This window comes from Leucoraja erinacea, chromosome 9 (assembly GCF_028641065.1).
Source record: "Leucoraja erinacea ecotype New England chromosome 9, Leri_hhj_1, whole genome shotgun sequence".
Lineage (NCBI taxonomy): Eukaryota > Metazoa > Chordata > Chondrichthyes > Rajiformes > Rajidae > Leucoraja > Leucoraja erinaceus.
This window is the reverse complement of record NC_073385.1, coordinates 15,340,539-15,362,825: the sequence shown is the minus strand read 5'-3', so window position 1 is coordinate 15,362,825 and position 22,287 is coordinate 15,340,539. Positions and strand designations below refer to the sequence as shown.

Sequence of the window (22,287 nt, the reverse complement as noted above, 5' to 3'; positions counted from 1 at the left end):
GGGCTGTAAGCTGCCCAAGCGAAATATGAGATGCTGTTCCTCCAATTTGCGTTTAGCCTCACTCGACCCCTCAAAGATGATGCTCTTCCCGCTGAGTTACTCCAGCTTTATGTGTCTATCTTCTTCAATAACATTATTCTTTATGTTAGGGGACACCCCTTCTATTCTCCAGGACTTGTGCACATTTAGAGTCATAGAGTGATGGTGTGGAAACAGGCCCTTTGGTCCAACTTGCCCACACCGGCCAACATGTCCCACCTGCCTGCGTTTGGTCCATATCCCCCCCAAACCTGTCCTATCCATGTACCTGTCTGTTTCTTAAACGTTGGGATAGTCCCAGCTTCAACTACCTCCTCTAGCAGCTTGTTCCATACACCCACCACCGTTTGCATGAAAATGTTACCCCTCAGATTCCTATTAAATCTTTTCCCCTTTACCCTATAAACTATGTCTCCTGGTCCTCGATTCCCCTACTCTGGGCAAGAGACTCTGTGCATCTACTTGATCTATTCCTGTCATGATTTTGTACACCTCTATAAGATCTCCCCTCATCCTCCTGCGCTACAATGAATAGAGACCCAGCCTACTCAACCTCTCCCTGTAGCCCACACCTGTCCTGGCAACATCCTCGTAAATCTTTCCTGTACCCTTGCCAGCCTGACAACATCTTTCCTATAACATGGTGCCCATAACTGAACACAATATTCTAAATGCGGTCTCTCCAACATCTTATACAACTGCAGCATGACCTCCCAACTTCTATAGTCAATACTCTGACCGATGAAGGCCAAAGTGCCGAAAGTTTTTTTGACCACCTTATCTACCTGCGACTCGACCTTCAAGGAACCGTGCACCTGTACTCCTAGATCCTTCTGCTCTACAACACTCCCCAGAGGCCTATCTACCATTCACTGTGTACATAAATTATGAACATAGCACATTGAACGGTACAGCACAGGAAGAAGGGACTCGACCCGAAACGTCACCCATTCCCTCGCTCCAGAGATGCTGCCTGTCCCGTTGAGTTACTCCAGCCTTTTGTGTCTATCCACAACACAGGAACAGGCCCTTCAACCCACAATACCTGTGCTGGACATGATGCCAAGCAAAAATAATCTCCTCAGCTGGCAATTGATCCATATCCCTCCTTTCCCTATATATCACCAGAGTGGTGAATCTCTGGAACTCTCTGCCACAGAAGGTAGTTGAGGCCAGTTCATTGGCTATATTTAAGAGGCAGTTAGATGTGGCCCTTGTGGCTAAAGGGATCAGGGGGTATGGAGAGAAGGCAGGTACAGGATACTGAGTTGGATGATCAGCCATGATCATATTGAATGGTCGCAGGCTCGAAGGGCCGAATGGCCTACTCCTGCACCTATTTTCTATGTTTCTATGTTTCTCTCCCTGTGCCTATCTAAAAGCCTCTTGGACACCACTATCGTATCTGCCTCCACCACCACCCCTGGCAGCGCGTTCCAGGCACCCACCACCCTCTGTGTAAAAAAAAACATACCCCGCACATCTCCTTTCAACTTTGCCCCTTAAAGATGTGTCACCTAGTTTAGGTAGACAGACTCAGCAGGAGAGGCAGCATCTCTGGAGCGAAGGAAATAGGCAACGTTTCAGGCCAAAACCCTTCTTCAGTTTAGTTTAGTTTAGAGATACAGCGTGGATACAGGCCCTTCGGCCCACCGAGTCCGCTGCCGACCAGCGATGCCCGCACACTAACACCCAATATTCCAACCCAAAGTATTATAGAGCTGCATTGTGACTGCCTGACTCTTATAATAAATTCCCCGACCAAGCAGGATGTATACCTTCTTATAGTTAAGCTAAACACAAATTGCTGGAAAAATCTCCAGAGATGTTGCCTGACCCGCTGAGTTACTCCAGCAACTCTGTGTCTATCTTCAGTATTAACTAGCATCTGCAGTCATTCTGATACCTTCTTAGACTCAAACGGCAGGCTTATTATACCTTTCATTAGAAATTAGTTTGATCAATTGAAAATGGCTTAGGAATTATTAATTTGCCTTGTAAAGCATTTGCAATGTTGATAATTCCCTTGAGTATTTGTGCAACTAACACTAATACATTGTGGATTTAAACACCAAATTTTATTGACGCAATTAAGATGTGATTTTCCTCTAAATTTATTTTGAAATTACATTGGCCACGCTTGGCGAATTATCAAAACTGCAACTGTTTTGCCAGGAAGAAGGTAATTCCGAGATCATTTTTCCAACTGATAAGCCAAAATGTTAATGGGCAAGGGCATGGAACACATTGTAGCGAGTGCAGAGTCTGTGGAGAACGGAGTGTTTATGGGGTCAAAGATAGACACAAAAAGCTGGAGTAACTCAGCGGGACAGGCAGCATCTCTGAAGAGAAGGAGTGGGTGACGTATTTCGGGTGGAGACCCTTCTTCAGACTGAGAGTCAGGGGAGAAGGATATTAATAGCCCTGTCCCACTGTACGAGTTCATTCAAGAGTTCTCCCGAGTTTTGTCCTGATTCGAACTCGGAGATTTACGGTAATGGCCGCTCGTAGGTACTCGGGGCTCTCGTGGACATTTTGAAAAATCTTCACGAGTCTTCCCGAGCTTACCGCGTTTCCCGAGTACCTGCCGTTAGTGTTACGAGCCGCTAAGAGACGTCACCGAGCTCCGATGTACCCGCCACGTTCATTCTCCGTGCTTACCACGAGTTTGATTTTTGTTTGAACTCGGGATGAACTCGTACCGTGGGACAGGGCTTTAAAGGTATAGAAAGGTACTCTATACCTGATCACTGATGACCAAGGAAAGGTGGAGCCCACAATGGTCCCTTCTTGGCTGTGGAAGAGATGACAATGAAGGGATGCGAACAGTGGAACTAGCAGTGTTTAAGAAGGAACTGCAGATGCTGGAAAATTGAAGGTAGACAAAAATGCTGGAGAAACTCAGCGGGTGAGTCAGCATCTATGGAAAGAAGGAATAGGCGACGTTTCGGGAAAAGACCCTTCTTCAGACTGATGTGAGGGTGGGAGGGTGGGGACGAAGAAAGGAAGAGGCGGAGACAGCAGACTGTGGGAGAGCTAGGAAGGGGAGGGGAAAGAAGGAGAAAGCAGGGACTATCTGAAATTGAAGAAGTCAATGTTCAAATAGTGAAACTAGCAGGATGACAAATGTGGGGGAGGGACAGCGAGAGAGAGAACGCTGTGTCTCTAAACTAAACTACACTAGTCTCCCCTGCCTGCGTTTAACTCGTATCGCTCTGAACCTGTCCTACCTATGTACCTGTCTAAATGTTTCTTAAACGCTGCAATAATACCCGCAACATCCCTCCCACATTCCAAAGCTATGTAGGTTTGTAGGTTAATTGGCTTCTGTGAATTGTCCCTCGTGTGTAGGATGCGAAACTGGGATCACATGGAACTTGTGCACACGTGATCATTCCATGCTGGTCCTCTACAACTAAAATAAACTAGGCTTTCCTCAAGTTACTTATGGCCTAAGGGAGTTGTGAGTCTGTGGAATTCTCTGCCTCAGTGGGCGGTGGAGGCCGGTTCTCATGATACTTTCAAGAGAGAGCTAGATAGGGCTGTTAAAGATAGCGGAGTCAGGGGATATGGGGAGAAGGCAGGAACTGATTGTGGATGATCACATTGAATGGAGGTGCTGGCTCGAAGGGCCAAATAGCCGACTCCTGCACCTATTGTCCATTGTCTACAAGACAATTATCCTCAACCACAGCCACAGAATAAAAGGATGTACCTTTAGAAAGGAGATGAGGAGGAATTTCTTTAGTCAGAGGGTGGTGAATTTGTGGAATTCATTGCCACAGACGGCTGTGAGAGGAAACCGGGGAACCTGTAATCAATAGTCTTTCTGCTCACTGGTTCATAACATCATAAGAGAAAGGAGCAGAATTAGGCCATTTGGCCCATCAAGTCTACTCCGCCATTCAATCATGGCTGATCTATCTCACCTTCCTATCTCCATTCTCCTGCCTTCTCCCCAAAACCCCTGACACCCGTACTAATCAAGAATCTATCTATCTCTGCTTTAAAAATATCCACTGACTTGGCCTCCACAGCCTTCTGTGGCAAAAAAAAATCCAGATTCACCACCCTTTGACTAAATAAATTCCTCCTCATCTCCTTCCTAATAGAATGTCCTTTAATTCTGAGGCTGTGACCTCTAGTCCTGGACTCTCCCACTAGTGGAAACATCCTCTCCACACCCACTCTGTCCGAGCCTTTCACTATTCAGTACGTTTCAATGAGGTCCCTCCCTCATTCTTCTAAACTCATGCGAGTACAGGCCCAGTGCCGTCAAAAGCAACACAAGCCTTTCACTGTACCTCGGCACACATGACAATAAACTAGACTCAACACAACTAAATAGCGAATAGAAAGATTCCCCGATGACGCGATTATGAATATCGTTAGCGATTTAATATCATATCGTTTTAAATTCCTCCCTTTCAGCTTGTGGGGATTTGCGTGTGATTTATTTAAATGTTATACCCGTATAATCCATTGCTTTCCAATTTGAAAAATTCCATCAACCTTCAGCGGTTGGCTGAGTGTCGGCAGTCAGCCTAAGATTCACTGTGGATGGAACTGCAGATGCTGGTTTAAATCGAAGATAGACGCAAAATGCTGGAGTAAATCTAAAGGCAAGGCACAAAATAGATACATAGAAACATAGGAAATAGGTGCAGGAGGAGGCCATTTGGCCCTTTGAACCAGCACCGCCATTTATTGTGATCATGGCTGATCGTCCCCAATCAATAACCCGTGCCTGCCTTCTCCCCATATCCCTTGATTCCACTAGTCCCGAGAGCTCTGTCTAACTCTCTCTTAAATCCATCCGGTGATTTGGCCTCCACTGCCCTCTGTGGCAGGGAATTCCACAAATTCACAACTCTCTGGGTGAAAACATTTTTTCTCACCTCAGTCTGAAATGGCCCCCCCTTTATTCTAAGACTGTGGCCCCTGGTTCTGGACTCGCCCAACATTGGGAACATTTTTCCTGCATCTAGCTTGTCCAATCCTTTTATAATTTTATATGTTTCTATAAGATCCCCACTCATCCTTTTTCTATGTTTCTATAAGATCCCTCCCTCATCCTTCTGAGCTCCAGTGAATACAAGCCTAGTCTTTTCAATCTTTCCTCATTTGACCGTCCCGCCATCCCAGGGATCAATCTCGTGAACCTACGCTGCAATGTAGCTTCTCCTTCCTCAAATTAGGAGACCAATACTGTACACAATACTGCAGATGTGGTCTTACCAGAGCCCTAGATGCTGCAGTAACTCAACGGATCAGGCATTTCAGAGTCTGAAGAAGGGTCTCGCACCGAAACGTCACCCATTTGTCTGCTCCAGAGATGCTGCCTGTCCCGTTGAGTTAATCCAGCATTTTGTGCCTAGGCCTAAGATTCACTCCCTGGCCATGCAGCGGAGTTTATAATCCCGCAAGGTGGCTGGAATCTTCAAATAATTCATCGCAACCTCTGAGGCGATGTTCGCACCACTTTATGGCACCTCCGCATAAAATAGTGCGCAGTCCCTATCTATCTGTCTGGGCACGAGATCGATTAAGAACAGTGGGAAGGTCATTTCATGAAACAAATGTTATTTCCCCTCCCTTGGGAAATTTAACCTGATCTGAATGGAATTTCCAATGTGCATGTGTAATGTGTATCGACTGAAGTCGTTGCTGCAATCTCCCTTTGGCTCAAGTGTTGTTAACCTCGGCTGTTTGGCTGTGGGACAGCTACACGCCGGCGAAATCATTTGAACGTCTGTAATTTTATTTGAAGGAGATAGACACAAGAAGCTGGGGTAACTTAGTGGGACAGGCAGCATCTCTGCAGAGAAGGAACGGGTGAGGTTTCGGGTCGAGACTTTCAGTTTTAGTTTCGAGATACAGCGCGGAAACGGGCCCTTTGGCCCACCGGGTCCGTGTCGACCAGCGATCCCTGCACACTGTCCTACACACACTAGGGACAGTTTTACGCTCATACCAAGTATACAAGCCCAAGCCTACAGACCTGCAAGTCGTTGGAGCGCGGGAAGAAATAGAAAATCTCGGAGAAAACCCACGCTGGTCACGGGGAGAATGTACAAATTCCGTGCAGGCGGCAACGATAATCAGGATCGAACCCGCGTTAACATATGATGAGCGTTTGACAGCACTGGGCCTGTACTTGCTGGAGTTTAGAAGAATGAGGGGGGGGGACCTCATTGAAACACTGAATAGTGAAAGGCTTGGATAGAGTTGATGTGTCGAGGATATTTCCACTAGTGGGAAGGTCTAGGGCTAGAGGTCATAGCCTCAGAATTAAAGGATGTTCTTTTAGGAAAGAAATTAGGAAATATTTATCTAGTCAGAGGGTGGTGAATCTGTGGAATTCTTTGCCACAGACGGCTGTGGAGGCCAAGTCAGTGGATATTTTTAAGGCAGAGATAGATAGATTCTTGATTAGTACAGGTGTCAGAGGTTATGGGGAGAAGGAAGGAGAATGGGGTTAGGAGGGAGAGATAGTTCAGCCATGATTGAATGGCGGAGTAGACTTGATGGGCCGAATGGCCTTATTCCACTCCTGTCACTTATGACCTTATGACGGCCAGTGATCCCCATAAACTAGCACTATTCTACACACTAGGAACAATTTACAATTTTTACAGAAGGCAATTAACCGCAGAAGGGCCTCGACCTGAAACGTCGCCCATTCCTTCTCTCCGGAGATGCTGCCTGTCCCGCTGGGTTACTCCAGCATTTTATGTCTACCTTCGATTTAAACCAGCATCTGCCGTTCTTTCCTGCACCACCTGCAAACCTGTACGTCTTTGAACTGTCGGAGGAAACCCTAGCACCCGTAGAAAACTTTTTGTTTAATTTTAATTTAGTTTAGTTCAGAGACACAGCATGGAAACAGGCCCTTTGGCCCACCAACAGTCTGCCCCGACCAACAATCACTCCGTACACTAGTTCTATCCTACCTTCTAGGGACAATTAACAGAAGCCAATTAACCTCCAAACCTGCACGTCTTTGGAGTGTAGGGGGAAACCGGAGCACCCGGAGAAAACCCACGCAGGTCACGGGGAGAGTGTACAAACTTTAAGAATTAGGGGGTAGGCCATTTCGAACGGAGATGCGAGAAAACTTTTTCACCCAGAGAGTTGCGAATCTGTGGAATTCTCTGCCTCAGAAGGCGGTGGAGGCCAATTCTCTGGATGCTTTTAAGAGAGAGTTAGATAGAGGTCTTAAAGATAGCGGAGTCAGTGGATATGGGGAGAAGGCAGCAACGGGGTACTGATTGGGGTTGATCAGCCATGATCATATTGAATGGCGGTGCTGGCTCGAAGGGCCGAATGGCCTACTGCTGGACCATTGTCTATTGTCCATTGAGAACGTACAAACTCCGTACAGGCAGCACCCGTAGTCAGGATCGAACCCGGGACTCTGGTGCTGTTATGCAGCAACTCTACCGCTGCGCCACTGTGCCAGCCCTTACATCAAGGCTTTATTTAAGGTCATCTCGAACACTCGCCCTTGGAGAGCTCAGATCGCATTAGAATTCATTTCCATTCAATCCTCATACAATCCTGACCACCTCAACAATATCTCAATGTATGATGGTGAATTGAGTCAAGAAATGAATGAAGCCATGAGAAATCTCACTCTCCGAGCACCGACAGGGATATGGACCAAGCGCAGGGGGGGGGGCTAGTGTCGCTGGGACATGTTGCATGTTGGCCGGTGTGGGCAAGTTGGGCTGAAGGGCCTGTTTTCACACTGTATCACTCTATGACTCTGCGACCGTCTGCTTTCCAGAGGTGAGAGGGGCTCGCTGCTCGATCTCCATTTTCATCGGGGACTTTGGAAAATTGTAAACGGGCAGGAGAAAGTCTCTGTGCGGCAATTTGAATCTAATCCACTGGTGTTTGGCGAGAGATTGAAGGAGCGCGTGGATTTTCAATGTAGGTCTTTGCTGACACTGAGCTAAAAACAGCGTCGGAGATTACCGGGCAGTGAGAGGCATCTTCATTTGTCAAAGCAATCATCTAGTCCACACGTGTCCTTCAGGAAGGCAACAGTGACCTCCTTAACTAGTCCAGCCTATATGGGACTCCCGTCCCAATGTGTCGGAAGGAAAGAGACCATGTTTCATTGAAAGGTTGCAGCCCCCTGTTCGACTTTCCAAAGGGGCTGCTCCTCAAGTTTTGGCGACATTACTTCTAGCCCCATGAAAGTAAGCATGCAGGTACAGCAGGCACTGAAGAAATCGAATGGCATGTTGGCCTTTATAACAAGAGGAATCGAATATAGGAGCAAAGAGGTCCTTAGGCAGCTGTACAGAGCCCTAGTGAGACCACACCTGGAGTATTGTGTACAGTTTTGGTCCCCAAATTTGAGGAAGGACATTCTTGCTGTTGATGGAGTGCAGCGTAGGTTCACAAGGTTAATTCCGGGGATGGCGGGACTGCCATATGCTGAGAGAATGGAGCGGCTGGGCTTGTACACTCTGGAGTTTAGAAGGATGAGAGGGAATCTCATTGAAACGTATAAGATTGTTAAGGGTTTGGACATGCTAGAGGCAGGAAACATGTTCCCGATGGGAATCCAGAACCAGGGGCCACAGTTTAAGAATAAGGAGTAAGCCATTTAGAACGCAGATGAGGAAACACTTTTTCTCATAGAGAGTGGTGAGTCTGTGCTCTCTGGATGCTTTCAAGAGGGAGCTAGATAGGGCTCTTAAAAATAGCTGAGTCAGGGGATATGGGGAGAAGGCAGGAACGGGGTACTGATTGGGGATGATCGAAACATAGAAACATAGAAATTAGGTGCAGGAGTAGGCCATTCGGCCCTTCGAGCCTGCACCGCCATTTAATATGATCATGGCTGATCATCCAACTCAGTATCCCGTACCTGCCTTCTCTCCATACCCTCTGATCCCCTTGGCCACAAGGGCCACATCTAACTCCCTCTTAAATATAGCCAATGAACTGGCCTCAACTACCCTCTGTGGCAGAGAGTTCCAGAGATTCACCACTCTCTGTGTGAAAAAAGTTCTCCGCATCTCGGTTTTAAAGGATTTCCCCCTTATCCTTAAGCCGTGACCCCTTGTCCTGGACTTCCCCAACATCGGGAACAATCTTCCTGCATCTAGCCTGTCCAACCCCTTAAGAATTTTGTAAGTTTCTATAAGATCCCCTTTCAATCTCCTAAATTCTAGAGAATATAAACCAAGTCTATCCAGCCTTTCTTCATAAGACAGTCCTGACATCCCAGGCCATGATCACATTGAATGGCGGCTGGATGGAAGGGCCAAATGGCCTACTCCTGCATCTATTGTCTATTGTCTATCCCCGTCCGTCTGCTCCTGGGCCTGGCCAAGATGGCTGTTCGCGGGTCCAGGCAGCGGGTAGTCGACTGCCTGCCGCTCTTCCGGGCATACGTCCGTGCCCGCGTGTCCCTGGAGAGGGAACCCGCGGTGTCCACGGGGACTCTGGAGGCATCCGTGAATGCTGGCCGCCACGGGAGGTCCAGCATATTGTTGATAAATTTGCCGTTATATTAATCTGATGATCGTTTGTTTGTAAAACTGTCAACATAGGCAGTCTTGGTTTATATTAATACTCTGTACATTTAATTTTTTGTAAATAAAAGTAATTGTATAATTAAAAATAATTTTTTTTTTAATTTAAAATATGTGTCAGAAGGAATTGCAGATGCTGGTTTAGACCGAAGATAAGACACAACATAGCTGGAGTAACTCAGTGGGCCAGGCAGCATCTGGGGACAAAAAGGAATAGGTGATGTTACGGTGTCTGAAGTAGGGTCTTCTCCAGAGGCGCTGCCTGTCCCGCTGAGTTACTCCAGCTTTGTGTGTCTATTTCAAGTCCCATTGCAATGTGATTGAAAGGACTGGACAGAGTGGATGTGGATAGGATCATAAGATCATAAGAGATAGGGGTAGAATTAGGCCATTCGGCCCATCAATTCTACTCCGCCATTCAATCATGGCTGATCTAACATTCCCTCCTAAAACCCCTGTCCCATGGTACGAGTTCATTCCAAGAAATCTCCCGAGTTTGCCCTGATTCAAACTCGGAGATTTACGGTAATGGCCGCTCGTCGGTATTTGGGGCTCTCGTGGACATTTTTCAACGTGTTGAAAAATCTTCACGAGTCTTCCCGAGTACCTGCCGTTAGCGTTACGAGCCGCTAAGATTCGTCCCCGAGCTCCGACGCACCCGCTACGTTCATCCTCCGTGCTTTCGATCCTGACTGCGGATGCTGTCTGTACGGAGTTTGTACGTTCTCCCCGTGAGTTTTCTACGAGATCTTTGGCTCCCTCCCACACTCCGGGGGTTAATTGGCTTGGTATAAATGTAAAAATATTGTCCCTAGTGTGCGTGGGGTAGCGTTAATGTGACAATAGACAATAGGTGCAGGAGTAGGCCATTCGTCCCTTCGAGCCAGCACCGCCATTCAATGTGATCATGGCTGATCATCCCCTATCAGGACCCCGTTCCTGCCATCTCCCCATATCCCCTGACTCCGCTATCTTTAAGAGCCCTGTCTAGCTCTCTCTTGAGAGGATCGCTGGTCAGCGCAGTCGGAGCGGGGATCGCTGGTCGGCACGGTCTCTGCGGGGCCGAAGGGTCTCTTCCCTCACTGTATCTCTGAACCTAAACCAAAATAAGCTAATCATTATACTAACTGCTCAGCAGCTCATTACTGCTTGTGGCACCTGGCTGTGCAAGAATTGGATGCTGGAACCTTGCTCCAAAGATACTTGAGACGCGTTGAAGTCAGGGAAAGGATCACGTATATGCAAATCGTCCTTGGTGTCAAAATGCAAGCTTCATGTTTCTCAGTAATTGATGCCCCTGTTGTGAGGTGGAACTCATCGCTTGATTAATCGGAAGAAATCTTAACGAGCCAGTTCCAAAGAAGTCCCATTCTAAAGAAGGGTCCCGACCCGAAACGTCACCTATTCCTTCGCTCCATCGATGCTGCTTCACCCGCTGAGTTTCTCCAGCAATTTTTGTCTACCTTCGATTTTTCCAGCATCTGTAGTTCTTTCTTAAACACTTCCAAATGTTCTTGAAGGGAAGGAACTGCAGACGCCGGTTTACACCGAAGACAGACACAAAAAGCTGGAGTAACTCAGCGGGACGGGCAGCATCTCCGGAGAGAGAAGGAATGGGTGACGTTTCGGGTCGAGATCCTTCTTCAGATTGAGAGTCAGGGGAGAGAGAGAGAGACACACGCACAGAGATATGGATGGGTAAGGTGTGAAAACGAGAGATCAAAAGGGGACGAGGGTCAAGGAAAATGTGGGATGGATTGTCGTTAGCTGAGGGGAAGGTGGCAATGGGGCGCGCAATCAGTAAAACCTGATCAGGAGGACAGTGAAACTAGTCGGAGAACTGTGAAGGGAGAGGGACGGAGAGACAGGGAAAGCGAGGACTATTTGAAGTTAGAGAAGTCAATGTTCATACCGCTGGGGTGTAAAGCTGCACAAGCAAAATATGAGGCGCTGTTCCTCCAATTTGCGCTGGGCCTCACTCTGACAACGGAGGAGGCCCTGGACAGAAAGGTCAGTGTGGGAATGGGAGGGGGAGTTATTTGTTTGGCAACCGGGAGATCAGGTAATGTTCCACTTGCAAAGCTGAAATCAATGGAAGTTAAATTTGGATCGGGCGTTACCATCTGGAGTCTGTCTGCCGTTATCTCTTAGGCAGCCAGTGACCCCGGTCTGTATTTACAGTCGGGTGGACAGTTCAGTGAGACGGATGGCTGGATCTACCCATTGACGATAGACAATAGGCAACAGGTGCAGCAGTAGGCCATTCGGCCCTTCGAGCCAACACTGCCATTCAATGTGATCATTCAGATTCAGATTCAGATTCAATTTTAATTGTCATTGTCAGTGTACAGTACAGAGACAACGAAATGCATGGCTGATCATCCACAATCAGTGCCCCGTTCCTGCCTTCTCCCCATATCCGCCGACTCCACTATCTTTAAGAGCCCTATCTAGCTCTCTCCAGAGAACCGGCCTCCACCTGAGGCAGAGAATTCCACAGACTCACAACTCTCTGGGTGAAAAAGTGTTTCCTCGTCTCCGTTCTAAATGGCCTACCCCTTATTCTTAAACTGTGGACCCTGGTTCTGGACTCCTCCAACATCGGGAACATGTTTCCTGCCTCTAGCGTGTCCAAACCCTTCATAATCTTATACGTTTCCATAAGATTCCCTCTCATCCTTCTAAACTCCAGAGTGTACAAGCCCAGCCGCTCCATTCTCTCAGCATATGACAGTCCCGCCATCCCGGGAATTAACCTGGTGAACCTACACTGCACTCCCTCAATAGCAAGAATGTCCTTCCTCAAATGAGGGGACCAAAACTGTACACAATACTCCAGGTGTGGTCTCACTAGGGCCCTGTACAACTGCAGAAGGACCTCTTTGCTCCTGTACTCGACTCCTTTTGTTACGATCTGCTGCCTGTCTGCCGTTATCCCGCACATTAGGCAGCAGTGACCCCCGGGTCTGTATTTATGGTCGGGTGGACAGTTCGGTGGGACGGATGGCTGGATCTACCCATTGATAAATGCCGGGGTTGACAGGAAGGCTGATAAAAGCCGAAGGAAACGGATAAATCGATGGGGAGATTGATTGATGGGAAGAGGGATGTGGAGACACAGTGAGACAGATGGGGACGGATACTATCAGTTAGTCGGCGAGGCAGATCGGGGGATATAGATATAAACTGATGGATGGATGCGGTGAGATGGGCAGGTAAACAACAAGGCCTGAACATCAGAAAGTGAGATAGATCGGAAGATAGGTAGAGATAAGAGTTTGTTGTGGTGAGACAGACTGACAGAACATAATAAGGTTCTGTTGACGCTGGTTCCCAGCGGATAATGTGCTCTTATGTCTGAATCAGGAGATGATGGAAACAGATCCATTCCAGACAGCTGAACACCAGCCTTGCACTAAGGAAGCACGGTAACACAGAGGTGCCTTAAGGGCCTGTCCCACTTGGATGACCCAACCCACGAGTTTAGAAGACCCTAGAAGAGTTGAAAAATGTGTCAAGGTCGTGTTGACTCGCCAAAGTAAAAGACCTCCTACGCCCATGTCTACGACCTCCTACGACTATGTCTACAACCTCCTAAGAACCACCTCGACCTCAGTCTTCCACACTTAAGACCAACTATGACTAACTACGAGTGGAAAATGATCACATGATAAAATTATGAAGCATAGAAAATAGGTGCAGGAGTAGGCCATTCGGCCCATCGAGCCTGCACCGCCATTCAATATGATCATGGCTGATCATCCAACTCAGTATCCTGTACCTGAAGTCTCCATACCCCCTGATCCCTTTAGCCACAAGGGCCACATCTAACTCCCTCTTAAATATAGCCAATGAACTGGCCTCAAATACATTCTGTGGCAGAGAATTCCAGAGTTTCAACACCTTCTGTGTAAAAAATGTTTTTCTCATCTCAGTCCGAAAAGATTTCCCCTTTATCCTTAAACTGTGACCAAACTGTCATGTTTGCATTTTATTTCTCGGGCCAGCTACGACTATCTACGACTGCCATCATAAATTGGGCCGAAGGGCCTGTTTCCACGCTGTATCACTCTGTGACTCTGTGAGTTACTCCAGCATTTCTGTGTCGATCTGAGGATTGTTATTGACTATGTACAGAGCACAAGACGGTGGAACGCAATGGAATGTCAAACCCTTTAACATAGTGGATGAACGGTGTACATCCCGTGAGGTTCGACATCAGATTTAATGAGTTGTTGGAGATACTGTAATGTAACATTAGCCTCCCCATAGTATACTGAACGGAGCAAAAGGCTTATTTCCCTATGTTGTTGCCATGCATGATGAGTGTCTAACAGCATCCTGCCTGCACAAGGCAAGGGAAGTAATTGAATATATGTGAGGAATGAATTGGCAGGTTTCGTAGGCCAATGTTCAATTTATTTTCATGCCTTCTGCCTACCCATGAGAAATGCCGCAAGGTTCCCTGACCTATCGGAGAAAGCGAGTCTCAGGGGCTGAACAGAGACGCAAGGTAAATGCTAGTTTAGTTTAGAGAGTCTGAAGGGTCTCCACCCGAAACGTCCACAGATGCTGCCTCACCCGCTGAGTTTCTCCAGCATTTTTGTCCACCTTCTGCTAGTGTAGTTTAGTTTAGTTCAGAGATACAGTGTTAGTAGGGTCGCCAACTGTCCCGTATTAGCCGGGACATCCCGTATGTTGGGCTAAATTGGTTTGTCCAGTACGGGATCGCCCTTGTCCCGTATTTGACTGCTACCACTTGGGTCGAGAGGACTGTCGGGTCGGAGCGCCGTGTCCGGCCCCGCCTCACCCGTCCCGACGTAGTGCAGCCCATGGAGTGCAGCAGCAGCAGCAGCAGCGCCTCGCCCGTGGCCCCGTCGGTCGGCAGCCCAGCCAGCTGTCCGATCTTCGGACCTTCGCTTACCGCCGACACCACCACCACCCCTCCTTCTCATGGACGATCATTGGTTCATGAGTTGGATGGGGAGCGTGACGTCGCGCGGCCCGGGCCTAAACTCCTCAGCTGGCCCGCCGGCTGGGCTTTGTGTACAGTCCAGCACCCGGGCCAACTCATCATTCACCCAGCCACAGCAGAGTCGGTCAACGAATTGCCTTGGGGAATTTGCCCCGTATTTCAACCTTTGGTCCCCTATTCGGGATGAGGAAGTTGGCATCCCTAGGTGCTAGCCATTCATCCCTCGAACACCTGGATTAGAGAGACCCCTACGCCAGACTCCTATTCATAGACGACAGCTCTGCCTTTTATACCATGATACCATCCAAGCTTATTGAGGGAGTACAGCGTAGATTCACACGGTTAATTCCCGGGATGGCGGGACTATCATATGCTGAGAGAATGGAGCGGCTGGGCTTGTACACTCTGGAGTTTAGAAGGATGAGAGGGAATCTTATTGAAACGTATAAGATTATTAAGGATTTGGACACGCTAGAGGCAGGAAACATGTTCCCGATGTTGGGGGAGTCCAGAACCAGGGGCTACTGTTTAAGAATAAGCGGTTAGCCATTTAAAACGGAGATGAGGAAACATTTTTTCACACAGAGAGTTGTGAGTCTCTGGAATTCTCTGCCTTAGAGGACAGTGGAGACTGGTTCTCTGGATACTTTCAAGAGAAAGCTTGATAGGGCTCTTAAAGATAGCTGAGTCAGGGGATATGGGGAGAAGGCATGATCATATTGAATGGCAGTGCTGGCTCAAAGGGCCGAATGGCCCACTCCTGCACCTATTGTCTATTGTCTATTCAGCCCACCATGTCTGTACCCAACATGATGCCAACTTAAACCCATCACATCTGCCCGCAGGTGATCTGTATCCCTCTATTCCCTGCATATCCACGTGCCTATGTAAAAGTCTCTTAAACAACATGGAACAGACCCTTTGGCCCATCATGTCGGGCACAGTCTCACAGACAACTCTGGAAGTGTGAAAACGCACACGTCCAGATTCAGGTTTAAGAAGAAACTGCCGATGCTGGAAAAATCAAAGGTAGACAAAGGTGCTGGAGAAACTCAGCGGGACGTTTTGGTTCAAGACCCGTCACCTATTCCTTCGCTCCATAGATGCTGCCTCACCGACTGAGTTTCTCCAGCATTTTTTGTCCACCTCTAGATTCCGGAACTGTTTCATCCCAGCTGTTGTCAGGCATCTCAACCATCCCATCACAACCAGAGAGCAGTCCCAAACTACTGTCTGCCTCATTGGTGACCCTCGGACTATCCTTGTTCGGACTTTGCTGGCTTTACCTTGCACTAAACGTTATTCCCTTATCATGCATCCAGATAGAGATACATCTACAAGAGCTAGATAGGGTCTTAAATATAGCGGAGTCAAGGGATATGGGGAGAAGGCAGGAACGGGGGACTGATTGTGGATGATCAGCCATGATCACATTGAATGGCGGTGCTGGCTCGAAGGGCCGAATGGCCTACTGCACCTATTGTCTATCATGTATCTGTACACTGCAAAGGGCTCGATTGTAATCACGTATTGTCTTTCCGCTGACTGGATAGCACGCAATAAAAAGCTTTCCACTTTCCAAGGTATGCGAATAGTCACAAATAAAGGGCACTTCCTAAGTTACAAATCACCACCCACCCCCCCCGTGCTAGTTCCAGGTGACAATAAACTAAACTGAACTGAACTGAGCATCTCTGGACTACCTCTGCATTAACACCGACACCTAGCTCTCCGCACCGCTCTGGTTTGGCAGCGTTGCTGTGAAGGACCTTGAAACAATTTGTAAGGTTAATGGCGCTCTATAAAAGGCAAGCTGTTTCTGTTTTTGCCGTTGTGTGTTGTCCGGTTTGTGCACTACAACGTAGTGACCGTCATGTTGTCAGCTCCCCATGAAGCAGCGGTGGGAATGCATTTCTTACTTGCAGCTTGAGGGGGGGGAGGGGAGATGTGGGGGGAGACCCCCATGAAGGAGGGGGGGGAAGAACAATGGAGACCTGGCGTGGGGGGACCGTCGTGAGGGTGGGGGGGGGGAGATAAGAACAAAGGGGGACCTGGCGCGAGGGGGGGGGGGGGAGGGGATATTTGTAACTGTCAGCGTACTTTATGTGGTGACTATTCGCATACTTTGAGTAGGCGAGCAAAGAAATTCACTGTGACTTGTCAAGTATTCAATTCAATGCTTACGTGGGTGCGCTAACAAGCTCTTGTTTGGGACAATATACAAAGACCCCTAACCATGGAAAATTTACCTTTGGAAGATTCTTTACGAGGATGTTGCCAGGACTAGAGGGTCTGAGCTATCGGGAGGGGTTGAGCAGGCTGGGTCTCTACTCCTTGGAGCACTGGGGTGATCTTATAGTGGTGTATAAAATCATGAGAGGAATAGATCGGGTAGATGCACAGAGTCTCTTGCCCAGAGTAGTAGAATCGAGGGCCAGAGGACATAGGTTCAAGGTGAAGGGGAAAAGATTTAATAGGAATCAGAGGGGTAACTTTTTCACACAAAGGGTGGTGGGTGTATGGAACAAGCTGCCAGAGGAGGTAGTTAAGGCTGGGACTATCCCATCATTTAAGAAACAGTCGGACAGGTACATGGATAGGACAGGTTTGGAGGGATCTGGACCAAATGCGAGCAGGTGGGACTAGTGTAGCTGGGACATGTTGGTCGGTGTGGGCAAGTTGGGCCGAAGGGCCTGTTTCCACACTGTATCACTCTATCACTCTATAAAGATGAATGGGGCTACACTTGAACGTAAATTACACTTAAATCTTTGAGTTTAGTTTAGTTTATTAGTATCACGTGGACTGAGGTACAGTGAAAAGCTTTTCAGTTTGGTTTAGTTTAGTGATACAGCACGGAAACAGGCCCTTCGGCCCACTGAGTCGGCGCCAACCAGCGATCCCCGTACATTAACACTACTCTACATACACTAGGGACAATCTTACATTTATACCAAGACAATTGACCTACAAACCTGCACGTCTTTGGAGTGTGGGAGGAAACCGAAGATCTCGGAGAAAACCTCATGCAGGTCACGGGGAGAACTTACAAATTCCGTACAGACAGCACCCGTGGTCAGGATCGAACTGGTGTCTCTAGCGCTGTAATGCAGCGGCTCTGGCCTACTCCTGCACCTATTTTCTATGTTTCTGCCTCATTTACCTCCTCCGGCAGCTCATTCCATACACACACCACCTTTTTGTGTGAAAAATGACCGCTCGGGTTCCCATTAGGTCTTTCCCCCCTCACCTTAAACCCATGTCCGAAGGTAGACACAAAAGGCTGGAGTCCCGCCGAGTTACTCCAGCTTTTTGTGTCTATCTTCGGCTTAAACCAGCATCTGCAGTTAAACCGATGTCCTCTGGTTCTCGATTCCCCTACTCTGAGTAGAGCCTGTCGATTTCTCTGCACTAGCCTCTGTGGCTCATTGGGAATCCAAGCCACACTTGGACATAAATCACACACCTGGCTCTAAATCTTAATGATATGGTGTCAGAACACCTTGATTGGGAGACAAATGTGCACTGCAGAGCAACAGCAGCATCAACGCACTGTGCACTGCAAGGGCCAGGAAGCGAGCGGGTAGGATCATCTCTGACCCCTCTCAAGGGCCTGTCCCACACAGGCGATTGTTTGAGGTCGCCAAAATACCGGCACTACGACATACGCCCCTACGACATACAGTGCAAACAAAAATATTGTAATAATATTAAATTTTAAATTATCTATAATATAACTTGAACATACAACTGTGCATACAACAAAATATTATAAAAACATTAACATTTAAATTATCTATAGTATAACTTGAATGGAATTCACCGATGTCATCACCGGCAACTACCTACGTCACCCTGGCGACATCTTACAGGGCCTGTCCCACTTGCCGATTTATTCGGCAACTGCCGGCATCATCGACTGATTTGTGGCGTGATGCTGTGTGATGATGTATTGGCGAGCGGTGTTTTTTCAAGGGTCGCAACATTTTTTCTTGTCGCCGCTGGATTTTGACATTTTCAAAATCAATCGCCGACCCTGATATGACGCCGGCATTCGCCGAATAAATCGCCAAGTGGGACAGGCCCTTACATCATCCAGGCAACATCACCTACCTTATGCTACATCAGACTACATCAGTCTACCCCCCATTGTCGTCAAGACAACGGTCGCCGAAACGTTTTGACCGTTTCAAAATTCTGTGGCAACCAGAATCCTGCGCGGACTCTTGGGGCGACTGAGGAGATCGTACAGGCGACCATGTGGTGACAGCAGGCCTACGGGCCTAGTCGCCTGCAGTCTCCTAAATATCGCCTAAGTGGGACAGGCCCTTCACCCTGGCCACAAACTCTTTGAATCACTTCCCTCTGGAAGGCGACTCCGGACTGTCAAAGCCGCCACAGCCAGACATAATAACAGCTTTTTCCCCCACAAGCAGTAGCTCTACTCAACAGCCAAGAGTCTGTAGCCTCTTTTTTCCTCTGGTATTTTATTTCATTCTTCACATGTTTAAATTAAAATGTTTTATTTTCAAATATCATGTTGTTACTTGCGAGCGAAGTGCCAAGGCAAATTCCTTGTATGTATAACATACTTGGCTGATAACATTTATTCCATTCAATTCATAGTTTGCAGGAAAGCTTGCTTGCGAAGGCCAGGCAGCAACAGAGATGCTGAGACTGGACAAAATAAAATAGACTCCATCCAAGACCGCAAGGAATTGCAGAGTTGCAGAGTTGTGGACGCAGCCCAGACCGTCACATAAATCAACCTCCCTTCCATTGACTCCGTCTACACCTCAAACTGCCTCGGCAAGGCCAGCAGCATCATCAAGGACCAGTCTCACCCCGGCCACTCCCTCGAACACGAAGGCAGATTGTTATTAGGAAAAGGGGAGGTGCAACGAGACCTGGGTGTCCTTGTACATCAGTCACTGAAAGTAAGCACGCACAAAATGCTGGAGTACCTCAGCGGGTGAGGCAGCATCTCTGGAGAGAAGGAATGGCGACGTTTCGGGAGGAAGGATCTCGACCCAAAACGTCGCCCATTCCTTCTCTCCGGAGATGCTGCCTGACCCGCTGAGTTACTCCAGCATTTTGCGTCTACCTACGGTTTAATTCAGCATCTGCAGTTCTTTCCTACACACGAAAGTAAGCAGGCAGGTACAGCGGGCAGTGAAGAAAGCTAATGGCATGTCGGCCTTCATTGCGAGAGGATTTGAGTTTAGGACCAAAGAGGTCCTACTGCAGTTGTACAGGGCCCTGGTGAGACCGTACCTGGAGTATTGTGTGCAGTTTTGGTCCCCTAATTTGAGGAAGGACATTCTTGCTGTTGAGGGAGTGCAGCGTAGGTTTACAAGGTTAATTCCCGGGATGGCGGGACTGTCATATGCTGAGAGAATGGGTCTCACTGGGCTTATATTCCCTGGAATTTAGGATACGAGGGGATTTTGTAGAAACATTTAAAACAGGACAGGCTAAATGCAGATTTTTTTTACCCATATTGGGGGAGTCCAGAAACAGGGGTCACACAGTTTAAGAATAAGGAGTAGGCCATTTAGGACTAAGATGAGGAAAAAACTTTTCACCCAGAGAGTTGTGAATCTGTGGAATTCTCTGCATTTAAGAGAGAGTTAGATATAGCTCTTAGGGCTAACTGAATCAAGGGATATGGGGAGAAAGCAGGAGCCATGGACAATAAACAATAAGTGCAGGAGTAGGCCAATCGGCCCTTCGAGCCAGCACCGCCATTCAATGTGATCATGGCTGATCATCCCCAATCAGTACCCCGCTCCTGCCTTCTCCCCATATCCCCTGACTCTGCTATCTTTAACAGCCCTATCTAGCTCGCTCTTGAAAGTATCCAGAGAACCAGCCTCCACCGCCCTCTGAGGCAGAGAATTCCACAGACTCACAACTCTCTGTGAGAAAAAGTGTTTCCTCGTCTCGTTCTAAATGGCTTACCTCTTATTCTTAAACTGTGTGTGTTGCCCCTGGTTCTGGACTCCCCCAACATCGGGAACATGTTTCCTGCCTCTAGCGTCTCCAAACCCTTAATAATCTTAAATGTTTCAATGTGATTCCCTCTCATCCTTCTAAACTCCAGAGTGTACAAGCCCAGTACATTCTCGGGGTACTGATTCTGGATGATCAGCCGTGATCACGTTGAATGGCGGTGCTAGCTCGAAGGACCGAATGGCCTACTCGTCCTGCACCTACTTTCCATGTTTCACGTATTCTCGGCCTGAACACTGCTGGATATCCGTGCGCGTAGACGGAGGATAACTGATCTCATTCGGGTGCGGGGGGGGGGGGGGGGGGGGGGGGAGGAGGAGGAGGAACGGACGACAGCGCGGAGAGTGGTGGGGAGGTCATGGGCTTGGCAAACCCCTGCTGTTTTCTGTCTGGGTCAATCACGCTGTCATCCGAGCCCAGCGATCCATCCCGACATCGCGGGACGTGTGCTCGCCGATAACATCAAGTTCAATCACGTCGCCTCGAATCTTGTGTGGACAGCAGGCACACAAACAAAGGCTAAACACAGATGATGGCCATAAGCTGGCCTCCAAACACATTCATACCCAATAAGCCCTCTCTGTAATATATATTCTTTGTAACGTGGATACAGTTTCAGGCAGGCATTATTATCAAAAAAACCGACATTTCTTTGTTCTGTATCTCTACATATCACTGTCTATACCTCTAGTTCCCCCCCCCCCCCCCCCCCCCCCCGACTCTCAGTTTGAAGAAGGGTTTGTTTTTCACCCAACAAGCAGCTAACAATGGCCTGCGGACAAAAATGCTGGAGGAACTCAGCGGGTGAGGCAGCATCTATGGAGAGAAGGGACTGGTGACTTTTCGGGTGGAGACCCTTCTTCAGACCAGCTAACAATGGCCTGCTTCCTTCATCATCGTTAAATATTTTGCATATCTTTCATTCATTGTTCTTTATCTCGCCACATCACCGTCTATATCTCTCGTTTCCCTTATCCCTATGAAACGTCACCCATTCCTTCTCTCCAGAGATGGTGTCTGGCTCCTGTGCTGAGTTACTCCAGCTTTTTGAGACTATCTGCATTTAAATACGTAGTCCCTTTAACAAGTTCAGGACAGAGGTACCCTCAGACTATGTTTCACAGTGAGCTTCAGTTTAGTTTAGACATACAGCGCGGAAACAGGCCCTTCGGCCCACCGAGTTCGCGCACATTAACACTATCCTACACACACTAGGGACAATTCACAATTTTACCAAGCCAATCAACCAACAAACCTGCAAGTCTTTGGAGCGTGGGAGGAAACCGGAGCTCCCGGAGAAAACCCACGCAGGTCAGGGGGAGAACGTGCAAACTCCGTACAGACAGCACCCGTAGTCAGGATCGAACCCGGGTCCCCGGCGCTGTGAGGCAGCAACTCTACCGCTGCACCACCGCTGAATGAGGGATAATTATTTTCTTTATCTATGCGCATTGTTCCTTTAACAGGTTACTCCAGCTTTTTGTGTCGGTCTTCGGTTTAAACCGGCATCTGCAGTTCCTTCATTACACAATAAATGTTTTTTTCCCCCATGGAAACTGAGAACCAGTGGCCTTGCACGTCACCTGGGCTGATAAATCACAGCTCTGATGCAGAGAGGTCAGTGGGCCTGAGTTCTCCAAGATATCAACGGCCCGACATCTCGGAGGATGAAAGCTCGGCAATTAGATGTTCCGTCATTAAACAAGA

General features: G+C 48.1%; 1 protein-coding gene across 8 annotated transcripts in view; it reads right to left on the bottom strand.

The window, feature by feature from the left end:
- Positions 1-22,287, bottom strand: part of nrxn3a (neurexin 3a) — a 1,361,409-nt gene that overhangs the window by 179,822 nt on the left and 1,159,300 nt on the right. The gene's annotated exons all lie outside the window — the stretch shown is intronic.